General features: G+C 42.3%; 1 protein-coding gene across 2 annotated transcripts in view; it reads right to left on the bottom strand.

Annotated features, from left to right (window-relative positions):
* Positions 1–27,793, bottom strand: part of LOC126272257 (hemicentin-2-like) — a 1,823,560-nt gene that overhangs the window by 1,611,887 nt on the left and 183,880 nt on the right. The window lies entirely within an intron of this gene.

The raw sequence follows: 27,793 nt of genomic DNA, 5'->3' as shown, positions 1-27,793 counted from the left end.
TCTTCTGCTCCATCTCAATTTGTTTCATTTTCAATTTGCCATATTGTAACGGGTGCCAAGGTTCCACGTACGTATTCTCAGATTTTCCTCTTTTCTCGTTTTCTCTCTTGTCTCTATGCGTTTAATTAATCTCGATGTTCTCCCTCCCGGAGATCCGACGGAGAGGACGTTTTACCATCGGTATTATTTTGCACTTAGAGGGCCATATCAGATATGCTTCAGGAACGTTAATGAGTAGCTTCCCGTTGCTGTCCACACATATCAGCTGCCCAATCTTGGTCATACGCTGTTCGCAGTCAATCAATCTCAGATAGACTCTGTAGCTATTTGTTGGTTCGCGAGAAGAAGTAGATTTCTTTCCTACGACCCACATCTGGGAAGCAGTCGCGAGTCCAACACTTGGGTACCTGCCCTCTGAAAAGGGTAGTAAGACTAATAACTAAAAGAAGTAGTCGGCACCATTACAAAGAATTGCTTTTTAAAAAGTGGGTGTCCTTACTGCACCAAGTAAGTACAACTACCAATCTGTTTCACGTATCAGGGAAAACAGTTGTAAGTATTTCACTAATAATTCTAAAGACAATCTTGGAAGAAGAGCCAGTAGGGGTTTCAGAAAGTAACAATGAAGTGCTCAAAACAGAGCGCTCTATCAGGGAATAAAATTGTGTAATAAACAGCCAAAGGAGGTAAAAAGTTTGCTAAAATTCATTTGTTGAAAAAAGCAGTTAAAACATATTTCATAATTAATACATAGCCCACGTATAAGGATTGCTTAGAGAATTCACAGTGGTAATTATGAAAGAGTACAAACAGAAATTCCTTTTACTTTACGATACATTATCACAATATCAAGTTTTTAAATCCTGTGCCAAGAAGTTCAGTGCATGACGGTAATGTCTTACTCCCCTCATAGAAACACCTCACTTATCATGCAAGTATACTTAATCAGAAGGCAGTGAATGGGACTGAGCTCTATATTCTCGGTCCTTGACTCATTAGTGGAACTTCCGTAGTGCATGGAGCGATAGAGCAGGGTGATGAGAAAAAGCAATGCAAAATTATTTTTATATTACAACTTACCTTGCTTCAAATGTGTTTAATCAAAAGAATATTGAGCAATATGGACCAACCGAATGAGATTATGCAGTCGTTAAGGCACTGGCCTCGTATCTTGGAGGATGGAGTTTGCTTTGTTTGTGGTTTTTCTAAACCATTTCAGGCAAACAGCAAGAGGAAAGACGGAGATGTGGTTGGGCAAGACAAACGGTGGGGGTGTAAGAATGATCAATTTTTTTTAAAGGAAACATCCTTTTTGGAAATCAAAAATGAAGATGGTACGCGTGGACACCGAGTTATGACAAAATCAAATACCAGATCGATTAAGTACTCAAGTAGAGCAGATTCCGACCAAGCATGAGGAACGCCAGGAATGGCCATTAATTCTGACCACAGCCTAGTCGAAGCGGAAGAGCGGGTCACGTAGAAAATAATGTTGTTAGGTAACGCGGAGAGAAAATAATCTACTATGCTCCAAAGGAAGAGGGAATAAGCAAGAAACTAGAAAAGGTTTCGGAGGCAAGAGGGTGAATAGGATGAAAAAAAGAGAGCGTATGTGAACAGCGAGTCCAGTTCAGGGATGCCTGAAAAGAACCAATAAAGAAATTGGAAATATGAAGTGCAGGTGGAGAAGAAAAACATGGGTTACAGACGACATGATTTTGTAGATGGCACGAAGGAAGAGGAGGAATGCACAAACTGAAGAACGAAAAAGGCAATATTGGATACTAAACAACGATCAGAGAAAAGTAACTGATCATGCCAGGGAGAAAAAGATGAGGGTAATCTGCTCAGAAACTGAAACATTGGAGAAAGAGCGAAAGTACGAAAAGACGTGTCGAATAGCCAAGGAGAGGTTGTATCGGTAAGGGAAGTAAAACTTAACGTGGAGATACAAACCAAAAATTGAACTTTTAAGAGAGCCACGTGATGTTCAGGGCGGGTGAAGAGAGTATACTGAAAGTCTCTGTGTAGCTGATCAAAGGCCCTCTGCAAATTTAGAAGGAAGAAACAGTTAATGAAGAGGAAACTTCATCCTAAAAGTGAGAAAGGCGTTGGTGCAAGTGAAAAACAACAAAGCATGTGGAGTAGAAGGTATACCAACAGAAATCTTAAAGAGTTTAAGAGGAAAAGGTGAAAGGATTTCATCTCTCTTTGCAGACATAGGCCGGCCGCGGTGGTCTCGCGGTTCTAGGCGCGCAGTCCGGAACCGTGCGACTGCTACAGTCGCAGGTTCGAATCCTGCCTCGGGCATGGATGTGTGTGATGTCCTTAGGTTAGTTAGGTTTAAGTAGTTCTAAGTTCTAGGGGACTTATGACCACAGCAGTTGAGTCCCATAGTGCTCAGAGCCATTTGAACCATTTTTTGCAGACATAGGAGATTGATCGGAGGACTTTATTGTATCCATAATAGTCCCAGTGACAAAGAGCGTGAATTCTAAAAAGTGTGAAGAACACAAGACCGTCAGCGTAATAACGCAGGAAGCAGAATTTCGTTTTTAGAATAGAAGGCTATACGGAACGTTGGAAGAAGTACTTGGAGAAGAGGAATATGGTTTGGGAAGGAGGAGAGGTACACGTGATGCCACTGGAATTATACAGACTATTAGTCATTGAAATAGAGAGAAGAAAAAAGTAGTATCTGCAACCTTCATAGACCTCGGAAAGATCTTTGAGAGAGTGCAGTGGATAACCTGATGGGACGGATGCAAATCTTTATTTGAATCAAAAACCAAAGGGTACGACTTTGAAATGAGAGATCTGAAAGGTGCAAGGTCGGGAAAAGCTATCGTACGGGACTGCTCTCTTATTTAATTTATTTGGAGGAAATACTGAAAAGTAATTTTGATGGAAAAATATGCATCAGGACAGATAGAAGGAAAACAGAATGCAGAAGTTTCGCAGATGACATAGGATTTGTTGGAGAAAAGGAAGATACATTGATTAAATGCTAAAAGGCCTGAATGAAGCCTGTGTAAAATACAGTATGAAAATAAATAAAAAGAAAGTGGGGGGACATTGGTGTAGGCATAAAGAAAAGTACCGCGAAGTATATATAAGGGGCTGAAATAATACACCAGGTGAGAGTATTCAAATATTTGGAAGCTGGATTGGGGAAGACATGAATTGTGAACAGGACCTCAAAGTGAGAATGACGCTGGCGAAAACGGCGTTTCAAAAGCACAAAATACTGTTAGCTGGTGGTCCAAACGCAGAATTAAGGGAGCAGATAGTGAAATGCCTGATGTTTATCGCTGCCTTTGTCGGATGATAGACATGGAGATTGAGAAAACCATACGAGAGGAGAATTTAAGCTAGTGATAGTGGATGTGGCACAGTATGGATAAGACCAGCTGGACTGATAAAGTCAGGAAAGAGGAGACGCTGAGAAGAGTAGAAGATCGGTGGATGTCGCCGGCAGTGAAGAATGGGAAGCTAAAGTGGGCAGTAGTTAAAATGAGAAGAGGCTGCGTTCTAGGAGGGGCACTTGAAGGTTTTATTGTGGTAAAGGCAGGGAAGGACAGAAAAAGATAACAGATCCAGGATATCAGCAGACCGGGATCAGGGTAGCAAAGAATGAAGATAGAAAAGCACGGAGGGCTGTGACGTCACACTGTCGAAAGCAGATTCCGAAATGACGATACCCTTTTCTGCAATTTAAAACTGTATCATTGTTTTGTGACTCCAGAGCACAACATGCTGATGGAATTCTTTTCCCTATCATCTACAGTGCGAATCATCCTAAGATCGTTGCAACAAAAGCAAACGATGACTGGATCCGAGTAATACAGTCCGGCATTAGTCCTGTTTTCACCGAGAGTCCGATGATCGCAACTGTTTCAGTAAGCGATCAGATTTACACAAATTCTAGCTCTGACGGCCTGTATCATGTAACTCTGTTTGCCCTTTGGTTTTTCTTCAGGCACATTATCGGCAAGTCACTGGATTAAGCAGTTGAGCTAACGTAGAAGTGCCAGTTCAAAACGCCAAACACAGTGTGATGCTCTCCTCAGGCGTACTCCGAGGATCCTCCGCTGATCGTGGCACCACACGACTTATTCTAGCTTTAATCCCGTGGTTCGGGATCCGCTGTTTTCAAACTTGGACGAACTTCTTTTTTTTTAACATCGTCGCGATAGTCATCAGTTAACCTCAGGAGGAAGACACATCTGCCACGTCTTTCGTGTGTTATCACATTTTAAGCCTTCGTTTCTCCCCATTTTTTCTTGGCGGAGACTGGCTATGGATCTCCCATTTGCTTATAGGGGCGTCGTGTTTCGCGAATGGCATGAATGTCTAAAGCAACTAAAGCGAACGTTATTGAACGGCAGTAGGCAGGTTTTAGCAAATTCAGAGGGTAGCCAAATACGGGTCTGGGTGGCTCAGCTCGTAAGAGTGCAGCCCAACAACCACTGCAAGTTGGCCGGTGCTCCAGATAGATTATCTTCACGACTTGGAAATTCGGTCCTAGAGTTGCTCACCTCCCTGATTTTTGAGGAACTACACTGCGTTTTCAGCTATTCGAGAAGGTCACAAGATAATTAAGAAACTGTTTTATTTATTTTCCAGCGTATGATATCGTAAATAACTGCTGTTCCCAAATCAGAGCCTGAACTAAAAACGCAGTGAGTGTTAATAAATTTCATTCAAGAAGATTAACAAATTGTAGCGCTATTCCTGAACGAATCGTGGTAGCAGGAACGTTAAAATGTAGTCCGCCGTTATTCAGTCGTTAACAAATCTCTCTCTGCAAAGCACTGAAGTCTGTTATGAATGTTCCACAGATATTAAACTTATACTTCAGAGCGGAATTCGTACACGAGCTCTTGCACTTCCCACTATGTACTCTTACTAGGGGAGCTAAGCATCTCCCGTCTTTCGACTACCCTCGAATTGGTTCAAATGGCTCTGAGTACTGTGGGACTTGACTTGCGAGGTCATCAGTCCCCTAGAACTTAGAACTACTTAAACCTAAGGACATCACACACATCCATGCCCGAGGCAGGATTCGAACCTCCGACCGTAGCAGCCGCGTGGCTCCGGACTGAAGCGCCTAGAACCGCTCGACCACCACGGCCGGCAAGTACAGGGACGCTTGACCGTAGTATAACTGGACATTCCAACCATTCTAAGGCTATCCATGTCGACTGTTGCTGCGATAATTGTGAACAAGAATGAAACAAAAAACTAAACCGAGACCAGGCAGGCCTCACGGACTGACGGGGAGCGACCGTCTAGCACTGAGGAAGGTGGTTGCAAAGAATCGCATGAAACCATCAAAAGGAAGCTCTGCCACCAGCAGCCCAGCCAGCGCAGTGACTTGGAATGGGGAATTAAAAAGGGAGGGATTCAGTGTTCCAGCAGCTCCTGAGGTGGTTTAAAGAGTGACGCCACAGGAGAATGAATGCTGTAGACGAGTGACTTGGAGCTGCGAATCACGCTATACACTGCGGCAGTCTGATGGAAGGATTTGCTTTTGCCGATTATCTAAGTATCTGCCATCATGTGTACTGGCACAGGGAAATACGGAGGAGGTGGCGTTATACAGTTTCCGTGGTTAGGTCATGGTCCCTTTATTCCAGAATGCTAAAGTGTATGAATACATATTAAAGCACTGTGTACTGCGTACAGTAGAGAAACAGTTCAGAGTTGATGACTGATTGTGTCCGCTTGACAACTCATCCTGTCATGAAGCAGCCTCTGTGAGGCAGTTGTGTTTATTGTAAGTTCTTCAAACCGTCCGACCTGCCCAGAGTCCCGAACTGAACATGTAATAGTTATAACGTCGACTTGGCTCCGGCCGCCAGCCTCCAACAACACTACCTTCTCCGCTTCTGGCTCTTGAGGAAGAATGAACTGTCATTCCTCCACAGACAGTCAGGTAGCTCACTGAAAAGTGTTCGCAGCAGAGTCCAAGTCGTCATGAAGGTGAAGGGTAGACACACCTCATATTAATCTCCTATTTTATCTTTCCAGATACTTTTAATCAGGTAGTCGATATGGTCCGATTTGAGCAACGACAGACCGCTCGTCGTTGACATCCTGAACTTCTGACTTATTTATCATATATTACACTATGTGATTAAAAGTATCCGGAAACCCCCAAAAATATACGTTCTTAATATTAGGTGCAGTGCTCTGCCACCTGGTGCCAGGTTCTCTCATTAGCGACCTCACTAGTCATTAGACATCTTGAGAGAGCAGAATCGGGCGCTTCGAGGAACTCACGGACTTCGAACGCGGTCAGGTGATTGGGTGTCACTTGTGTCATACATCTGTGCGCGAGATTTCCACACTCCTAAACATCCCTATGTCCACTGTCTCCGATGTGATACTGAAGTTGAAACGTGAAGGGACACGTACAGCACCAAAGGGTACGGTCCTACATCGTCTGTTGACTGATAGAGACCGCCGGCAACTAAAGCGCGTCGTATTGTGTAACAGGCAGACATCTGTCGAGACCATCACACAGGAATTCCAAACAGCAACAGGATCCACCACTGCAAGTACTGTGACAGTTAGGGGGAGGTCATAAAAGTTGGATTTCATGGTCGAGCGGCTGCTCATCAGCCACACGTCACGGCGGTAAATGCCAAACGACGCATCTCTTGGTGTGAGGAGCATAAACATTTCTTTCTTTCTTTCTTTCTTTCTCTCTCTCTCTCTCTCTCTCTCTCTCTCTCTCTCTCTCTCTCTCTCTCTCTCTCTCTCTCTATGTCTCCGCCGCTCTATCTATCGATCAATCCCTCAGTCTTTCTACGTATCTCTTGTATATGAGGAAAATAACCGGACAAGTGCGAGTAGGACTTCGTTCAAACTTAATTAGGTATGCATAAACTTAAACCATAGGTTCTGATAATTGAGTTTGCGAGTATCAAAATATGTGATATAAATGGCCATATCTTTGGACTACATGGTTTAATAAGCTTAATTTTCTTTTCCTCCAAACAGGTATTGGATACCTTAATGTCTGACATGCATTTCAATTTGATATCTCTTCACTTTCCCGAGAGAAAGGTGTCTTGACAGATGGACAATAAAGTTATCGTATGAGTGTTCCTTTTTTACCGACTGAGGTACAGAATACTAAATAATGGGAGGAGGGGTGGGGGGCGAGGTTCCACTGTACACCTCATATCTTGAAGGAATTGCTACGTAACCGACAGAGAACGTGGGACGTACAACATACGACAGTGTTTCACACTATGGAGATCATAAATTAGGACCTAGATCAAATATCTTGTAGACTATACACATATTTTTCAGAACACTGTATAGTGCAATTTGTAACGGTTCTGACACATAAGCAGCGCACGTTACAATCTTACAGTCGTCGCCGTGAACGATTTTGGGGACCTACAGCTGTAGTACACAGGAAATCGTTCCTTTTCCAATAGCCTTAGATCGGTAGAACGCAATAAAAGATACAATTGCCCACGCAGGAGGCGAAGTCGCCTTATCCGATGCCACTAGTCGATGCAAGCAATGGAGTTTCAAGCCCAGCGCCATGTTTTGCTAAGCCTGCCACGTGTATGACTGTGACCAATTGTTGGCCGGTGGTTCGATGAGTTTCCTCCTCCTACTTAGGTAGTGCTGCGGTTCCCTCTCCCTCGCTAACTCCTCTGTCCAGTGGAATACAATAATTTGCTATTGTGTTTTCTAATTCGAAGTTTACGTGAAACGACGTTCTGTTGCTTAAAGTGCTGCATCTTTCGTCAATGACACTGTTGTTTTTGTTATTGATTTTGTTGTAACCTTCAGCCCAAAGACTGATTTGATGTATCTCGCTAGTCTATCCAGTGCAAGCCTTCTCCACTCTGGGTGGCCACTGTACCCCCTATTCACGTCAACCACATCACTGTAGTCAAGCCTTTGACTTCATCTACATTGCCCCCACCCCACCCCATTCCCACACCCGCGTCAAGTACCAAATTGATGATTAAACCGTAGCACAAATTTAATATCCCCACATCTAAATTTGGCACCTCCTCATTTCTTTTCCGATTCACTCATTTAATCATGAGTATTCTTCTGAGATACACCATTCAAAAGCTTCAGTTCTCTTCTTAAGTAACTTTCGTCCAAATTTGATATTCGCGCGAGGCCTCATGTGCGACAATTATCAACAGATAAGTCTTACAAAAACTTCAATTTATATTCAGTCTTAAATAAATTAATTTACTTCTTTGTTCATTTACGGTATCAAAATCTTATAACCCTTGCACATAGAATACATGAGGAATAAAAAATAAATAATCAAAACTGTCGTCACATCGACTGAATGTTTTATTGAGCCGTGAACGCTACACAGAAAGACATCTCAACAGTGCTCTCCAATATATTGGACACTCAGATGCTATTTTCGTGAGTTATTTCAAGGACCACCTACATTTTAATACAAAAAAAAAGGTTCATATGGCTCTGAGCACTATGGGACTCAACTGCTGTGGTTATCAGTCCCCTAGAACTAAGAACTACTTAAACCTAACTAACCTAAGGAAATCACACACATCCATGCCCGAGGCAGGATTCGAACCTGCGACCGTAGCAGTCGCACGGTTCCGGACTGCACGCCTAGAACCGCGAGACCACCGCGGCCGGCAACATTTTCATACACCCCGAGCAACATGGAAAATAGGTTAAGGTGGAGAAATAAGGGTATGAACCTTTTTGTTAGCCTCATCATAAATCGGTCAGAATACACCTGTATGTGAGGATAGCAGGGAATGTTTTCTTTAACTTCTGAAGCAAGGCTTTCTTAAGTTACCTGGGAAAACATTGGAAGTACATAGAAAAAAGGGAACAGATTATCCCTCCACATACACATATCAAAAAAAAGTTTTGCGTCAACCTGGTTCCCAGCACTCCTGAAGACAGACGTTGACTGTGGATATTGTATCAGAGGCACAGTCCCTCTGAATGTTTAGAGATGTCATTAAACCCGCCCAAAGATGTAAACAAACACGCATGAGCAGCGCCTATTAGACGTAGCAGGTCCCAGAGCCGATCAGTTGCAGTCATTCCACCAGGAAGGAGGTACACGGCTCGCGTTGTCTGTAGTCAAACATACCTAGACGATCAATTCCGCTGTTCGATCGCGTCCGCATTGTTACTTTGTGCCAGGAAGGGCTCACAACAAGGAAAGTGTCCAGGCGTGTCGGAGTGAACCTACGAAATGTTGTTCGGACATGGAGGAGATTCCGAGAGACAGGAACTGTCGATGACAAGCCTCGCTCAGGCCACCCAAGGGCAGCTACTGCAGTGGATGACAGCTACCTACGGATTATGGCTCGGAGGAAGTCTAACAACAACGCCGCCATGTTGAATAATGCTTTGCGTGGAGCCACAGGACGCCGTGTTACGACTCAAACTGTGCACAATAGGCTGCTTGATGCGACACTTCACTCCCGACGTCGATCGCGTGGTCCATCTTCGCAACCACGACACCATACAGCGCGGTACAGATGGGCCCAACAACATGCCGAAAGGATCGCTTAGGATATGCATCATGTTCTCTTCACGGATGAGTGTCACATATGTCTTGAACCACACAATCGTCAGAGACGTGTTTGGAGGCAACCCGGTGAGGCTGAATGCCTTAGACACAATGTCCAGTAAGTGCAGCAAAGTGGAGGTTCCCTGCTGTTTTAGAGTGGCATTATGTGCTGCCGCCGAACGCCGCTGGTGGTCATGGAAGGCGCCGTAACGGCTGTACGAAACGTGACTGCCATCCTCCGACCGATAGTGCAACCGTATCGGCAACATATTGGCTTGATGGACGACAATTCGCGTTCCTATCGTTCAAATCTTGTGAGTGATTCCCTTCAGGATAACGACATCACTCGACTAGAGTGGCTAGCATGTTCTCCAGACATGAACCCAATCGAACATTCTTGGGTTAGATTGAAAATGGACGACGTGACACACCAACCATCTACGGACCTACGCCGAATCACCATTGAGGAGTGCGACAATCTGGACCAACAGTGCGTTGATGAACTTGTGGATAGTATGCCATGTCGAATACAGGCATGAATCAATGCAATAGGACGTGCTACTGTGTGTTAGAGGTACCGGTGTGTACAGCAATCTTCACCACCACCTCTGAAGGTGCGCTGTATGATGATACAACATGCTATGTGTGCTTTTCATGATCAGTTCAAAGGGCCAAAATGATGTTTATGTTGCTCTCTATTCCAATTTTCTGTAAACGTTCCGGAACTCTCGGAACCGATGTGATGCCAAACTTATTTTGTTGTGTATATGAGGCCCTTCTCCTACTGAACAGGAATCTTCGTTACGATGAACTTGTGCCAACGATGAAAATGAAAACGTGCAAACATGTATGGGTTGAGAAAGAAGTTAATCATTATACTTATAGTAAAGAAAAGACTTGGACTAAAAGCAAGGACATTCGAAGAGGGAGTATATTGGAAGAAGGGAGCTCTTGTTGGCTCATGTTCGTACGCTTCCACAGCCACTTAACAGCAACTGAAATGTCAATTTTGGGGGTATTTTATGTTTGGTACTGGTGTTTATTAAATTCTTCTGCTGCCCGGTAACCTTCGCAAGGGACGGAGTAGTCCAGAACGGCCTTCTGCAGGCTTTCACAACGAAGATTCTGAGGGCCAGCGAGTGTCCTCTCCCGGGTAATGAGTCGTCTACGGTTTTTTCACCGTAATTAACTTGCAAGATAATCCTGAGCAACGGCACCTCTTCTCGCCATCCACCCGCTTTCCAACCTCACCGCCATCCTTAAGTCCAGCGTATTCTAGAGAACGAAAGAGCACTGCTACTCTGGCGAGTCCTCGTTTCCAGTTTTGTTCTCTCAGAGCAGCTCGTCGCATCCATGCTGTAATCTAGAAAGATGATGATGGAACACCTTAACCACAATTGCAAGGCACATGAGCAGGAGTTTCTTAAAGTTATTAAGTATTGAAACGTTACAATAAAAATGTGTGACTGCAATTCGTGAAACACACACGCACGCACACACACACACGCACGCACGCACACACACACACACACACACACACACACACACACACACACACACACACACACACACACTTTACTGATTATAATAACTTGCTCAATTCGTAAAACGTGTTTTAAATTACCAAAAGAGGGCAGACTAAAATGCAGCTGCTGGTGCATTTCCCTGAATGTTTACTAATCAAACAATTGACGGTCCAGGTAATTTAGAACATAATGAAGCGACTTATTTGCATCTGTGGGACCTGATGGAGGAACATCACAGCCAGGTCATTGTTTCTACTCTTCTCAGCCCAACACCACAGCTGTTTTCCTTCCCTGTGACTTAGAACTTTCTTCCTTCTCAAGGAATCTACCATTCATTATACTTTTCCACGTGGAATAGCTTGTTTCGAATACCTTCACCCTGATTCGTTTACCATAATTTATCAGTAGAATACACCTAAGTTCAAGATAGAAGGTGTTGTAATTATCACTAGAATACAGTACTCAGTGATACACTACAGAGCGACAGATTTCGTTAGTTGCTCTGCGTCTCCGAATCTGGCAGTCTATGTGGTACTAATGTTACTTTACTGATGGATTCTTCATACGGGTAATTTTGTTTCTGTCATAAACATTAACAACAGGTTACAAAATATGTCTGCATCTACATGTGCTGCTAAATACGCACCGCCTATTATTATTAGATCACTAATTCAAAAATGTTTTCGTGAATAGTAACATGAACATCAGTCATCAAATCTATAGAACCCGGGACACGTTGAGACCTTGTCAGTAACGTGGAAAGAGGCGTACGTTTTTGCGACCGTATTTTCACCTGAGTAGCATCATTTTTATAGGACCCTAATAGATATTGGATTGTAAGGTGTACCCAGGAGCAGATATAGACTCAGATCACAATATAGTAGTGATTAAGAGTAGGCTGAAGTTCAAGACATTAGTCTGGAAGAATCAATACGCAAAGAAGTGGGATACGGAAGTTATAAGGAATGACGAGATACGTTTGAAGTTCTCTAACTCTATAGATACAGCAATAAGGAATAGCGCACTAGGCAGTACAGTTGAAGAGGATTGGACATCTCTAAAAAGGGCCATCACAGAAGTTAGGTAGGAAAACATCGGTACAAAGAAGGTAGCTGCGAAGAAACCACGGGTAACAGAAGTAATACTTCAGTTGATTGATGAAAGAAGGAAGTGCAAACATGTTCCGGGAAAATCACGAATACAGAAATACAAGTCATTGAGGAATGAAATAAATAGGAAGTGCAGGGAAGCTAAGACGAAATGACTGCAGGAAAAATGTGAAGACATCGAAAAATATATGATTGTCGGAAGGTCAGACTCAGCATACAGGAAAGTCAAAACAACCTTTGGTGACATTAAAAGCAACGGTGGTAACATTAAGAGTGCAACGGGAATTCCACTGTTAAATGCAGAGGAGAGAGCAGATAGGTGGAAAGAATACATTGAAAGCCTCTATGAGGGTGAAGATTTGTCTGATGTGATAGAAGAAGAAACAGGAGTCGATTTAGAAGAGATAGGAGATCCAGTATTAGAATCGGCATTTAAAAGAGCTTTGGAGAAGTTACGGGCGAATAAGGCAGAAAGGATAGATAGCATTCCATCAGAATTACTAAAATCATTAGGGGAAGTGGCAACAAAACGACTATTCACGTTAGTGTGTAGAATATATGAGTCTGGCGACATTCCATCAGACTTTCGGAAAAGCATCATCCACACAATTCCGAAGACGGCAAGAGCTGACAAGTGCGAGAATTATCGCACAATCAGCTTAACAGCTCATGCATCGAAGCTGCTTACAAGAATAATATACAGAAGAATGGAAAAGAAAATTGAGAATGTGCTAGGTGACGATCAGTTTGGCTTTAGGAAAAGTAATGGCACGAGAGAGGCAATTCTGACGTTACGGCTAATAATGGAAGCAAGGCTAAAGAAAAATCAAGACACGTTCATAGGATTTGTCGACCTGGAAAAAGCGTTCGACAATATAAAATGGTGCAAGCTGTTCGAGATTCTGAAAAAAGTAGGGATAAGCTATCGGGAGAGACGGGTAATATACAATATGTACAACAACCAAGACTGGACGATCAAGAACGAAGTGCTCGTATTAAGAAGGGAGTAAGACAAGGCTGTAGCCTTTCACTCCTACTCTTCAATCTGTACATCGAGGAAGCGATGATGGAAATAAAAGAAAGGTTCAGGAGTGGAATTAAAATACACGGTGAAAGGATATCAATGATATGATTCGCTGATGACATTGCTATCCTGAGTGAGAGTGAAGAAGAATAAAATGATCTGCTGAACGGAATGAACAGTCTAATGAGTACACAGTATGGTTTTAGAGCAAATCGGAGAAAGACGAAGGTAATGAGAAGTGGTAGAAATGAGAACAGCGAGAAATTTAGCATCAGGATTGATGGTCACGAAGTCAATTAAGTTAAGGAATTCTGCTTCGTAGGCAGTAAAATAACCAATGACGGACGGAGCAAGGAGGACATCAATAGCAGATTCGCTATGGCAAAAAAGGCATTTCTGGCCAAGAGAATACCGGCCTTAATTTGAGGAAGAAATTTCTGAGGATGTACGTCTGGAGTACACCATTGTATGGTAGTGAAACATGGACTGTGGGAAAGCCGGAACAGAAGAGAATCGAAGCATTTGAGATGTGGTGCTATAGACGGATGTTGAAAATTAGGTGGACTGATAAGGTAAAGAATGAGGAGGTTCTACGCAGAATTGGAGAGGAAAGGAATATGAGGAAAACACTGATAAGGAGAAGGGGCAGGATGATAGGACATCTGCTAAGACGTGAGGGAATGACTTCCATGGTACTAGAGGGAACTGAAGAGGGTAAAAACTGTAGAGGAAAACAGAGATTGGAATACGTCAAGCAAATAATTGAGGACATAGGTTGCAAGTGCTACTCTGAGATGAAGAGGTTATCACAGGAAAGGAATTCGTGGCAGGCCGCATCAAACCAGTCAGTAGGCTGATGACCAAAACAGAAAAAACAAAAAAAAGGACTGGACGTAATTGAGTAGCTCTCGGACGGACAACTGAATCTCTAGCACCACATGATAGGGGACATAAACAAAGAGCTTATTTGTTTCAGTAACACGGGAGGTGGCCATCTGAAAAGCAAGTGCCACTAAGATCCACACCCGCAATACACAGCATCTTGGTTAGTGATTTTTTTTAATAGCTATGGCATAACATAAGCTCACCAGGAATTGTACACGTTTAAATTTTTATGAATAAGTGGGACTGGGGATGTAAAAACCCGCTCCGCTGCGCCACTGCCTTCAAACTTTCCGCTTCTTTGATTATACTTTGGAGACTAGTAACTTCAAGCCTCTGTGAGCCAAGGGTTCTTTGGAGCCACACTGCATGATACCCTCGGTCAGAGTAACGTCGTATCTAACTTTCGGAAGGTATTTCGAAAGCCGCAGGAAGACTGACTTCGCGATCTTCATCGGATTCTTGAGACCATATAGTCCTTAGTCTTCAGCCATTCTGGTGTATTTAGCAGGACTCGACCGTTTACTAGGAATTTTTATCCATAAGCCAAATAATTGAAAATATAATGAGTAGGCATCCAAATCACAAATATAACTCAGTAAACTCGTTTTTCCTTGCACAGATTTATAGATTTATAAAGAGGACATATAAATTCAGTATTACTCTGGAATTCGGAAAGATAAGATTGCGACGCTTAATTCCATGATTGACATCAACTTCCGAAAATACATCGTCAGTGAGTTAAAAAAAAGCTAACTTCCATCTATTGGTCCTCTGATGGACTACGGCAGTGTGATTAAGAATCTGAGTCATTAAGCTGAGCAGAGAGTTGTGGATAAATCTTTAAAACTGCGATCCCAAGCTACAATGAAGTTACCTGTGAATACTCCATGAAAATTCGTCTAGTGGTTTTGCAGATTAGCGTGTTCAGATAGACAGACAGTACACCTTTAGATGAAACTTCACATCAGACTTTCTTTCGTGACCAGATTTTGATGAAATAAATCCATTCGTTGACCCACGCTACGCTAAAATACCTTGTGAAAACCATATGAAAATTCGTCGAGTAGTTTTGGGGTCTGGCGTGTTCAAACGGTTTTACAGTTTTATTGTTAGTGTATAGATATAGATACAGAAAACATATCCAAATTATAGCAGTTTCCAATAGTGGAAAATGAGTTGACTTATATGACAATGTACCGAGAAGATATGTCCAGTATAGTTTTATTGAAATTTCGAAATCCTTGAAGTACCAGCTTGGATTTTGCAAGTATTGCTTACTGAAACATGATAGAGCTTACATACGACATCCATTGTTTTGTAATGCACGATGAAACCCAGATTGGATCGTGGATTGCAGGTGGGAGGTTAACCACTTACATTAAACATAATGGCTTGCTGTTTGATTGGTGTAATAGTGAATATTGAAGCGGAGCTACTATCTCTTCTTAAGGTGCAAGTTCAGCTTTTAGATTTTCGTATCAGTAGTTACACAATATAGTGATAATGAATGATTTTGGAACGTAAATGACGGAAGACTGTTAATATCGCACACATCACATATTTCTCACCTTTAGAATTGTAGTAAGAGTGCCTCTAAACCTAAAGCTCTTACGAACCCACAAGCCCTCTCTTGATCTGACAGTGTACAAGTCGTCTAGTTATTATTTTGAGAGACTACATCCCATGCTGGAAATAAAGTTCGACACACTTCCCGATCCATTCACCTTGTAAACAGTAAGTCACACAGGGGTTGCGCATTTTAGTTGGTACTGCCTCTGGCACTTCATCGAGATATAGTTTTCTCGTCTTTTCCCTGTCTTAAAATGATCGAAGAGCCACTTCCAAATTCTTCGCCTTCGTCGTCATTTTTAACATTAATCTTTCTTCATTCCTCCTCCACTTGTAGAACATATACCAGTATTTTACCCCTGAGTTTCGAAATAACGACTTGTGTGTCGATTTAGCAGCGCTTTGGCTAGCAGTAACTAACTGCACAAAAGTACACGGAGGTGGCTGTTGATTTCTTCGATGCCCATGAATAACAAACCAGGAACAAACATTGCTGTTACCAGTTTTTGCGAGGCGAGTTGGCGAGGTGTAGGGAAATGTTGCCGTAATTCACTGGAACAGAGAAAACTGGACGCAGTATTACGTGGTGGAAATTATTCCAGCGGGAACAAGGCCGCCAAACACGGCGGCTCGAGCGAAGTGTGAGCCCGCCCGCGGCAGCGTTCATTTCCCAGGGCCGCACTGCGCCTCGCCGCACCGCGCCGCACAGCGCAAACAATAATTACACTTGAAAATAATTAGAACTGGCTGCTCTGCGTCCTTTGTTAATTACGACGCGGCTGCGGCGGCCAGCACACGCCACGCTCCAGACACCCACCCACTCACCCTTGGCACCAGCACTTCCTGCCTGCCAGCCGTGGCGACACCAGCTCCACTCTTCCAGTTCCGCCAGGTCTGGCGCAACGCTAAACCGATTACTCACCGCTCCCTTTGCTACTGTAGACTCCATGAGTACACCGGCAACCGCGTTCCCTGCGGCTTCGGCTACTTACGAGGTGTGTTGGAAAATAACGAGACCGATTTATTGTTGTTGTTGTTGTTGTTGTGGTCTTCAGCCGGGAGACTGGTTTGATGCAGCTCTCCATGCTGCTCCATCCTGCGCAAGCTTCTTCATCTCCCAGTACCTACTGCACCCTACATCCGTCTGAATCTGCTTAGTGTATTCATCTCTTGGTCTCCCTCTATGATTTTTACACTGCACGCTGCCCTCCAGTACTAAATTGGTGATCCCTTGATGCCTCAGAACATGTCCTACCGACTGATCCCTTCTTCTAGTCAAGTTGTGCCACAAACTAGTCCCCCAATTCTATTCCATACATCCTCATTAGTTATGTGATCTACCCATCTAATCTTCAACATTCTTCTGTAGCACCACATTTCGAAAGCTTCTATTCTCTTCTTGTCCAAACTATTTATTTTCCATGTTTCACTTCCATACATGGCCACACTCCATACAAATACTTTCACAAACGACTTCCTGACACTTAAATGTATACTGGATGTTAACAAATTTATCTCCTTCAGAAACGCTTTCCTTGCCATTGCCAGTCCACATTATTATCCTCTCTACTTCGACCATCATCAGTTATTTTGCTCCCCAAATAGCAAAACTCCTTTACTACTTTAAGTGTCCCATTTCCTAACCTAATTCTCTCAGCATCGTGCGACTTAATTCGAGTACATTCCATTATCCTCGTATTACTTTTGTTGATGATCATCTTGTATCCTCATTTCAAGATACTGTCCATTCCGGTCAACTACTCTTCCTAGTCCTTTGTTGTGTCTAACAGAATTACAATGTTATCGGCGAACCTCAACGTTTTTATTTCTTCTCCATGGACTTTAATTCCTATTCCGTATTTTTCTTTTGTTTCCTTTACTGCTTGGTCAATATACAGATTGAATAACATCGGGGAGAGGCTACAACCCTGTCTCACTCCCTTCCCAACCGCAGCATTCCTTTCATGCCCCTCTACTCTTATAACTGCCATCTGGTTTATTTACAAATTGTAAATAGAGTTTCACTCCCTGTATTTTACTCCAGCCACCTTTAGAATTTGAAAGGAGTATTCCAGTCAACATTGTCAAAAGGTTTCTCTATGTCTAGAAATGGTAGAAAAGTAGGTTTGCCTTTTCTGAATCTTTATTCTAAGATAAGTCGTAAGGTCAGTATTGGCTCACGTGTTCCAATATTTCTACGGAATCCAATCTGATCTTTCCCGAGGTCAGCTTCTACCAGTTTTTCCATTCGTGTGTAAAGAATTCGCGTTAGCATTTTGCTGCTGTGACTTTTTAAACTGATAGTTCACTAAGTTTCACATCTGTCAACACCTGTTTTCTTTGGGATTGGAATTATTATATTGTTCTTGAAGTCTGAGGGTATTTCTCCTCTCATACATCTTGCTCACCAGATGGTAGAGTTTTGTCAGGTCTGGATCTCCCAAGGCCATCAGTAGTTCTAATGGAATGTTGTCTACTCCGGGGGCCTTGTTTCGACTCAGGTCTTTTAGTGCTCTGTCAAAATCTTCACTCAGTATCGTATCTCCCATTTCATATTCATCTACATTCTCTTCCATTTCCAAAATATTGTCCTCAAGCACATCGCCCTTGTACAGACCATCTATATACTCCTTCCACCTTTATGCCTTCCCTTCATTGCTTAGAACTGGGTTTCCATCTGAGCTCTTGATATTTATACAAGTGGCTCTCTTTTCTTCAAAGGTCTCTTTAATTTCTTATCTAACAATTTTTTCATTGTTTTGAGCCAGAATGGTGTCCACTTCAAAGTAATTCCCTTCGGTAGCTATACGTCGGCGGATCGTTGTTTCCAGTCTTGATAGTAGCGCTGAAAGGCTTAAAGTGGTTGTGCCTTTAACATGTCTGTCACATTCTTTTGAATGTTCGCCAGTCCCAAAATTTCGGAAAATGAAAAAAAGTCAGAAGGACGCAGATCATGTGAATAGTGGATCCGTGAAATAACAGGAGTGCCTCTTGAGGTAAAAATTCCTTGATGGAAGTGGCGGTGTGACGTGGGGAGTTGTGATGACGCAACATCCACTTGCCTACAACGTCCCTTCCCTCTCGATTCACCATTTTCTTGAGCCTATCAAGGACATCTTTTTAAAACACTTGGTTGACAATTTGTCTTGTAGCAACAAATTCTTTATGTACATACCCAGGTCAAAAAGCAGTCTGCATTGCTTTGATTAGCTCAGTCGAACATTTTTCCTCTCTTTGCCACTTTGTCTGAGGACTGTAATAAAAAATCCAGGATTCATCACTTGTGATCACACGACTGGACCATTCGTGGGCATCTGCAATCCTCTCAAGATGATCAACCACACGTTTTTTCGATTATCCTTCCGCTTAGGTGTGAAGCTTTTCGGCACCATTTTGGTACTACCTTTCAACATGTGTACATATTGAGCCAAAATCTGATGTACGGTGAAAGTGTATAAGAGGTCACCCGTAATCCTTACTGTTAAAAGTCGCTCTGATGTCACATGAGAATGCACACGTTCGACGTTTCCGTCGGTTCTGAAGTTGAAGGTCTTCCTAAGAGAGGTTCACCTTCGACATCTTCTCAGCTTTCCAAAAGTGATTTGTGCTAACAAAAAACATGAGCTCTTCGTGAGTAATAGCGTAACGTTGCTCTAAATGCCAGTGTTCCATTTTTTTAACACACAACACAACCCATCTTCACTGATGGCACTCTCAAAAACCACATGGCGGCTGTACAAAATTGAAACTTGGATTGAACATCTGGAGGGGATGAACACGCCAGGATACATGAGCAGAACCATACAGCGTTGCCATATCGCTTTCAGTGTTGTCAACCCAATTACTTTTCTGGTACACCTAGTATGCAGAATAATTAAAGATGGATGCATTTCAGATAATTTTCCATCTTCTTCCTCTTCTTCTTCTTCCTGGGATAAAGCTTCTTTCCTTCGGTACCCCAAAATCTACGTTGATGTTGTCACACCATCTTATCCTCAGATGGCATGTATTCGTTTCACCAACTGGTGATCTATTTGTTAACATTTTAACGATATTCCATTCATCCATCCAGTCCACGTATTAGTTTCATTTATGCTTCGTCTTGAATACCCACTTATTAATGGAGTCAACTTTCATTTTGTATTTACCCTGCAATTTTTATTTCCCAAAATAGATATCTGGTGTTAGAAATCCACGTAAAAATGGAAACAGTAAATTTTTCCTGTCATAGGTTATAAACAATAAACTCTACAGAGAAAACTTTCTTCACTTCACCTCAGTCCTCGTCTGACATGCTGCCACCCAGTGTTTCGTTCCTTGCTGTGAGAACCACATTGTTGGAATTTCATCAGGTAACTTCTTATGCTTCTTTTGATTAGTATTTTAATGCCGAATCGAAGACAAGATGCTCTCTCTGTACTTCAGAACTCAAACTCGTAGAAAACTTTGTGCTGAGTGGAAGCCGTTTCATACACAGCAGACGCGAGCTGTATCTAAACGGTTCAAATGGCCCTGAGCACTATCGGACTTCACTTCTGAGGTAATCAGTCCCCAAGAACTTAGAACTACTTAAAGCTAACTATCCTAAGGACATCACACACATCCATGTCTGAGGCGGGATTCGGACCTGCGACCTCAGCGGTCGCGCGGTTCCAGACTGAAGCGCCTAGAACCGCTCGGCCACTTCGGCCGGCCGAACTGTAGCTCTGTTGGCTGTAAACTCTAATGATCGTTTACGCAACTGTCAGTGGTCTAAATGTGCCGATCACAACTTCAGATCCCTTTCTTTCCAACAGTGTGTGGGTTATTCAAGTCCAACTAAAATCGCATCAGGTACAAAATACTTACACTGAGTATATATATTTTTGTATAACCCATATTATACACACTACTGGACGAAGGTGAGGTGAAAAATTTTAGACATGAAAATAAATGAATCTAATCTTTAAGTAAGAAATACATTTGTTTTTCAACTTAGTCACTTTTCAATTAAACGGTCTTTGCCGATGAATTTTCATTTATTCGTTTCGTCAGGAAAATGCCGTTGTAGAGGATCTGCGAAATACTAAAATTCGGTTACAGTAGACTTATCAGCGGACTCATGTATTTAGCGGGCCAAAAATTTCCTTACATGTGGCAGTAGGAGACAAGTAGAAGGTACCAAACCTGACGAAGAAGTTGGAAGCTCGAACACACGATCTCTCAGCGTTCCCATCAACAAAGCATCTTTGATTCACATGATAAATTACTCTCCTTTCTTTTGTAATACCACCTCCTTTCTCCTACATTGCCAATAATTCATACCAGAAACATGTTTCCATTTGAAAATCATGTTTGGGACGGGTACATTGTCCCTGACTGCGACTGGAACTCACATACTTTTAATGCTTTTCTGGCGCGGCTCCACTCGATCCCACTGCCACCTTTTATTGCTGCTTCGTTTCGGGCGAGTAGTGGTTGACACGTTTTTATCTACCGTAACTATCTGACAAGAAAAATCAACTTAATTCTTATTAAAACGGTCCAAAAATCTCTCATAAATTCTTTTTCGCATTTGTTTTTGTTCAACATTCAACAAATGCATCATTACAGTTAATGCATATTTAAAAGATAATAATATTGCATCATACTGAGCACTTCCTCTATGCTTTTGTTGATGAAAGCAGTTTTGCCAAGTTTGTAACGTTAAAGATCTTTGAATTCTCTCGAAAAGTTCTTAAGTGATGTAAGTGCATCCACTTTCATTAACATTAGGGGATTTGAGGTTGGTGACAAATCTTATAAAATTAATAAAAAGTCTCTTACAATATGAATTCCACGTCTCTTCCGATTTTATAGGCACCATGTGCCCCTTAAACTAAAAAGGATTTCACTGGTGTCAACACCATCTCCGGTCCAGGCCGATCTCTTTCTTCGTGACTCTGTGTTCAAAGCTCGCAGGCATCTTTACGTCCATATCTTTGAGTTACTAAACATCGAAATAACTCTTTGTTTCCATTACGTGCGGCTTGCGAGAAAAGTCATAACATTGACACTGTAGCCTTGTTTCATTCTAAATCACCTCACACATGATATCACTGCGCTCAAGGAACAAACCTGAAAGAGTTTGGTTCGTGGACCTGAGTTTGTATATGACAGCTCTGATAACCTAAAGAGTCTGTCGGAAACCGTCGTGCATTAGCTAATACCGACGTAAGACTAAATAATCCGAACTTTCATGGGGAAAAGAATACAATTGATATCAAGATTGTGACCAACGTTGAAGCCGGAGGCTGAACGGTTCTAGGCACTTCAGTCCAGAACCGCGCAACTGTTACGGTTCCAGGTTCGAATCCAGCCTTGGGCATGGATGTGTGTGATGTCCTTAGGTTAGTTAGGTTTAAGTAGTTCTAAGTTCTCTGGGACTGATGACCGCAGATGTTAAATCCTACAGTGATCAGAGCCATTGGAACCAACATTGCTGACCGCAAGCAGGAAGCGATCTACTTGCTGGAGAGTGCAGTCTTCTGGACGTTGGTCGTTAGCGCCGTTGCTGACGTTTGAGCTGGAGCAGCTGCAGATATTTAGAGAACAATACTACTCCTTTAACTGAAAATTGTGCCAAGTGCGAGGAACAGTTCCAGGTTTTCCTTGAAATAACATGTGACCAAAGACATCGAAGGGTGAGACAACCTTCACATATCATCCGCAACTCTACTGAGAAATTAATTACCTGCTTTCAATATTTTTTTTCCTACCCTCTCTTCTGCTTGCACTGAGAAGAAGTGATAATTATGTTTGTTGAACGTTAGAATCATGAGAATCTGGTGAATGAAATAAACCGTTAACTGAAGAGAATGGGAATTCAAGTCTTCTTGTTAAGTCCGTCTTATTATTCGGAAACTGTGTACACACACTGTACGTCCACACTGATGTGACCACATGTCACTGTCTGAGCGCGAACAGTAATGGGACGTGAAGGAAGAGAGTGAGGCTCCTCCAGAAGGTAGCGACAAGGATGTGGAGCTGTGCTGAGTCCAGTACTGTGGTCAGCTGCTGTATGTTTCTAGGTTGAGGATCCACGGTGCCAACAACCCGATCGGTGCTGCAGATTCTCGACTGGGTTTTCATAGCTGAAGTTTGGTGCCCAGAGGAGTACGATAAACTTATTCTGTTGCTTATCAAACCACGTGACATGCCGTATTGTCCTGTTGGTAAATGCCATCGTTCCCAAGAAAACAAACTGATTCATAGAGGTCGACATGGTCTACAACTATACATGCATACTTGCGTTATGCCATTGTTCCTTCCAGAACGACTAGGTCACCCAGGGAATACCACGAAAACATTTCCAAAATCATAATGCATTCAGGATGTTTGATTTCAGACGTTTCACGCCATACACGCTAACGGCCATCTGTCCGATGGAGCAGGAAACGTTATTAATCTGAAAAGACAACCTTTCGCTACTCCGTGGTCGTCCATTACTGCCGCGCAAATTCCAGCCTTCGTTGCCTATTAATTGCAGTCAGTATAGTTGCATACACCAGCCGCCTGTTGCGGCAACGTTCGCTGGACGATCGTTGACGAGACACTGTTGGTAGCCCCTTGGTTCATCCGGGCGGTATGGTGATCAACAGTTGTATGTCTATTCGCCCGTACACATCTTCACAGCCTTCGTTCACCGCAGTCTGTGATGAACCACAATTGCCTCGGCACAGTTTTCGAAAACGCCATTTTGCTACGCACGGTATATTTTAACCACTCCAGCATCAGACAGCCTACAAAATTAAACGTTCCGGAGGTGGTCCCAGCACTGACCCGAAAGCCAATGGCAACGCCAGATGAATAGCTCCGTTTCCGCATCACAATGGGTGCACTGTTTAGCGCGTCCTTCCGTCACCCCCGGCGCGCTTTCTCTACCCCTTAATGCTAGTGCTGCCACCAGTCGTCTGTGGTTATTGTTCGGTTTACGTCGAGCATGGACGGTGGTCACTTTAATGCGAATGGAGCATATGTATTACGACATTATACAAATTTTTTACATCCTTTCATCTTAGACCACACCTTTTAAATGCTCTCAACATGTCATCAAATTTAGTGCCGATATCATGAGAAATCAGAAATCTGTTCGGCAAAAATGTAAACTGAAACGGAATTTTTTTGTTACTTCGACGTATATTTAGTTTTACATTGCTTGCCGGCCGCGGTAGCCGAGCGGTTCTAGGCGCTACAGTTTGGAACCGCGCGACCGCTACGGTCGCAGGTTTGAATCCTGCCTCGGGCATGGATGTGTGTGATGTCCTTAGGTTAGTTAGGTTTAAGTAGTTAAAAGTTATAGACAACTTATGACATCAGAATTTAAGTCCCATAGTCCTCAGAGCCATTTGAACCATTTGTTACATTGTATATTGGTTTAGTTTAGTGATATGTTGTACAGGAGACATTGCTGTATTGTTTATCGAACTTCCAACATGCACAAGATTCCCCTTTTTGTGTTGCTTGTCTTCATTGTTCACAGAATTACACAATATGCTCCTCTTCAAGTACTGTATTATATCTTCTGAAAAACTACGGTTATTTCAGTCGTATATTGACTTTTCTATAGAATTTGATGGACGTATCCCGGAGCCTTTAAATCTGAGCGTAAAATATGAGTATAGCCTGTCGTTCGATCGACAAAGAGAGACATATTCCGTTGGCTGCCATGTCAACCTGCTGTGAAGCAGACAGAGGCTTTTTTCCGATTCGCAACTTTTACATGTCACGGAAGACAGAATTTAAAGCGGACCCGTACTCTGTCAAATTCAGCATTCTTCATCAGCCATTTACTGCATTGGTGATAAACGTCTGCCTCTCGGTCACTAAAGCCTTTGCTTTTCCTGAAAGAGCGTTGAGGCTTTCGTGTTCTCTCCACATCCACAGGGATAGTATTATTCATAAACTGTAAATTATGAATGAATTTCAGGTTGATGGTATCTATGTTTTCGTGGCAATCCTTGATCGAGATACTTACTAGCAAGATCAAGTGCACTAAAAGTCACATCTCTTAACAAATACACTGCGTATCAGAAATTTCAGTATCTCTGCCAATAGCACCTTTGTTAAATGTTAACAGAACTGACTGCTTGGTTCGTTGCTGATACCATCCGTCGCTTTGACCCAATCGGTGAACCTGATGGAGAACATAAACCGTCAATCTAAATACGGTACTCGTAAAATATTATCCCTAATGAGAATCATATTCTTCCACATGGCATCGTTTTCGTCTGATTCACCAGCTTACAAACAAAAACAAAAACTAATTGCTACTTTACAGATCAGTGTATAACCATGCGATATGTCACCATAACTAGTATTTCGTATACATATTCGATGATTTCATCAAGTCAGAAGTCAACTGTCATATTCCATCCCAAAGTAGGGCTCAGACTACTATAAATAACTGCTGGTTGCCAGGCTCTACATTGTCTAAAATAACATAGCAGCAAACTAAGTAACGTCAGTTTCTATTGTACCTCTTCCGTGAACATGTAACTTCAAAAGCATGAAATTAACGTTGTGGCTTAAAGATGAAGTCCGGTACTGTGGGTTCTACACACTCGTTTATAACATTCGCGGAAAATGTTCTTAGCTGGCGAAACAAGATCAAAATTTATTAAAATATCCCGTTCAACATGATTAAATAGTAGTGATAATCAACGAACAAACGGCCGCGCTGCACATTATACTTCAAAAATTGGTAACTGCGTTGAAATAGTCCTAAAACAAATGTGCAACAGCTAATAAAAACAGAAGCAATGGTTTAGGAAAACTCTCTGAAATGTTAAAGACAGAAAGCCAGTCACTCTGGTTCACATTAAAATCTAGTCCTTGTGTTTGGGAGACGACGTGAAATACCACACAGTTTTAAAAATCACGGTACTATCTCCCACTCGTCAGCCACAATAGAAGGCCTGTATCTAGCGAAGAGATTCTGTGTCCTCTTTTCAGCATACAAACTATAATCAGTGAAAATATGGCATACTGTATTACTTACGTCCCTGTATGTCATACACTGGAAATTTTGTACGAAGCAGCAGCAATCGACAGTTTAATGGGCAATGCTCTATTAAAAGGTAAGCAGGAATTATCTTCCCGAATAAGATTTCCACTCTGCAACGGAGTGTGTGCTGTTATGAAACTTCCTGATAGATTAAAACAGTGTGCCGGACCGAGACTCGAACTCGGGACCTTTGCCTTTCGCGGGCAAGTGCTCTACCATTTGAGTTACCCAAGCACGGCTCACTTGAAGTAATAACTAATGTAAGTCTCTCACCAAGAAGCCATCTTTTGTTTTTACTGCGTTTACCTGAAGGTACTTCAAATTTACTTTGCATCATATACTGCTGTGCTAGTTATTTTGCTAGTTAATGTGGCATAGATTATTTGACCGATTCCTTGTGTCGAATTGATGTGAAACGAGTCAGTTTACAGGATATGTGTAATGATAAGTTCTACATATACAACTACAGTTAAAATCTAGTCTGTTTTAAATACAGGCTACCAGTTTTTAAAAAGATATTCGTCAATAAAAGAGAAGGAGTTGTCAAGGAGAAATGATCTTTGGTTATATTTAAAATTTGCTTTGCTACATGTCAGATATTTTATGTTATTGGCAAATGATGTTTGTTACTACGTATTGGATTCCTTTCTTGGGCCACTAACAATTTTAATAATGGATAATGAAAGTCTTTTTCTCGTGTAGTGTTAGTTCTCCAGAAAATTATTACTGAAGACATTATTGAGTGGAAATATGGGGAAAATGTCAGGGGGTTAATTCGTTTGTTACCAAGAGCAGAAACTGTAGCTGAACTTAATTGCTGGAAAAGCTCAGTAACGTTTCTTCCAGGTCAGTATTTCATCAATATGTACACCCAAATATTTGGAGCGTTCTACCTTATTTGCTGATTCCTGCCCATATTCTACAGCAAGTGCTGGTATGACGCTACTTAGGGTACAGATCTCAGTTTACTTTACTGTAGTTTTTTTTTAATTTGAAGAGAGTATGTTCTGAGAACCACGTAATAATTCTTTCGAAAAGTTCTTTTCCACCTCTTTCTTCCCTTCTCTTTAACAGGATTTATTATAACATGAATGTAAAAAGTTACATAAAACTGCAACCTGTCACTTTTTTGAATAATTATGTTTTAGTCCATGAACCGGTTTCCGACCCTTTCCAGATTAATCTTCAGATGGTTTCTGGAAATTACATCATTATTTGATCATAGTGTTGGGTACTACTTGCGACAGTCACTGCTTCTAAATATCTGTAATGGATAAGCTTAATCTAATTTCTTTTAGCACTATTCTTTGTCCATCATATTTCGGGCTTGCAGACAGATCACGTTGACATCTTGGAGCGATATTTCGGCTAAAAAACATGCAGCCATCTTCAGGTGAGTACGAGACTGAAGATTACTGGTGGGCGTCGTTCTATATATACCGAAAATTGGCGCGGCGGCGCCTGCGCAGTGGAGAAGGCTAATACCGCGTCTCCTTTCTAATTTGGCGCGCTCTGCAGCACGAAGGATCTTATAAATAGGAAGGATTTTAAAGAAGCATTGTGTTAAAGTGATCTTCCGACCACCTACGAAAATATCGGCTTAGCTTGGCTCTGTGAAGGACGATCTGGGTCTGAGGAAGGCGGGTATTTATAAGATCCCTTGTCAATGTGGCGAATCCTACATTGGCCAAACTACTCGCACAGTACGGGAAAGATGCGTGGAGCATGAGCGCCACACACGTCTACTACAGCCCAACAAATCAGCCATAGCAGAACACTGTATTTCGACGGGACACTCCATGGATTATTGTGGAACAAAAATTTTAGCGGCAAATAGATCTTTTTGGGAATCCATTATCAAGGAGTCCGTGGAGAAACGATCGGCAGAAGATCTTATTAATCGAGACGGTGGCTTTCAGATGGATAAAGCATGGGATCCTGTAATTTCTTTAATCGCTTCACAGAGACATTGGTCTGCATCTAGTGCGATGGCTGACGAAAATTGATTTTACACTTTCGACTACCGCGCCTCAGCTGCGCGAAGGCGCTTTACGACAGATAGCGCCAATGTACGTACACCACTACGCGGCCCGCTTCTGCTGT

This window comes from Schistocerca gregaria, chromosome 5, assembly GCF_023897955.1.
Source record: "Schistocerca gregaria isolate iqSchGreg1 chromosome 5, iqSchGreg1.2, whole genome shotgun sequence".
NCBI classification, from domain to species: Eukaryota; Metazoa; Arthropoda; class Insecta; order Orthoptera; family Acrididae; genus Schistocerca; species Schistocerca gregaria.
The sequence above is the reverse complement of the archived record's forward strand: the minus strand, read 5'-3'. Positions and strand labels throughout refer to the sequence as shown.